The sequence below is a fragment of the Verticillium dahliae genome, genomic scaffold (genome assembly GCF_000150675.1).
Source record: "Verticillium dahliae VdLs.17 supercont1.3 genomic scaffold, whole genome shotgun sequence".
In the NCBI taxonomy this organism is placed as follows: domain Eukaryota; kingdom Fungi; phylum Ascomycota; class Sordariomycetes; order Glomerellales; family Plectosphaerellaceae; genus Verticillium; species Verticillium dahliae.
Window position 1 is genome coordinate 391,866 of NW_009276940.1, and position 844 is coordinate 392,709.

The window sequence follows — 844 nt, forward strand, 5'->3', positions numbered from 1 at the left end:
GCCCCGCCCCCCTTGTCTTTCTCCCTTTGACCCCATCGTGGGGCGGCGGTGGGCTTCTCTTTGGCCTCATTGTGTCAACATGCCCATGTCAGTCAACTGGAAAAGTGCTTTCGATTCCCATCCCCTTTCCCTCCGCCTCCATGTACTTGCTTGGTTTGTCTGACGCCAGTCAGGCAGCGGAGCGGACAAACTGTATTTTGCCCCTTCCAACAAGGCTGCTAGGGGGGGGGGGGGGGGGGTTGCCAACCCGCAAGACATCTTGGCTCCAAGGGGGCCGGCCTCATCCCGTCTTTCTCGACACCCTGTCGTCTGATGACGGTCATGGCCGTTCCCTATGCCAAGCTGACTGGCCGAACGGTCAGAATCAACTCAACTACTCAGGACCCAAAGGGTCAATGGCGACCAATACCCGTTGTCACCTCACAATGCGCTCTTCAGGTCAGCTTCTGAGGAATCAGTCACAGACAGCAACTCTGAGACTCCACACCTCTGCCGGGCTCGATGCAAAAGAAAAGACCGATGTAGCGGCATGACCCAGTGAATGGAGCGCGCGTACCCTGGACAGATCCTGGAACAACCACCCATGGCTGGCCGTGGTGACGGGCTTTCCAGAGTGCCAGGATCTTGGAGGACCCGTTGCATGGCCCCCGCCCAAGGAACAGGGGCCGAAGCGGGAGCGGAACCCAGAACTTCTCTCCTCGTCAGGACTCAAGCCATCGACACAGGGATCAGGCAGCCTTGGCCCAGCCTGCCTTGGAGCTCAAGCACAAGACAGTCATGGCTTGCAAGCGCAGGCAACGCAAAGCACTCCGGCTCGGACACACAGACGCTTTGAGAGGCTCGG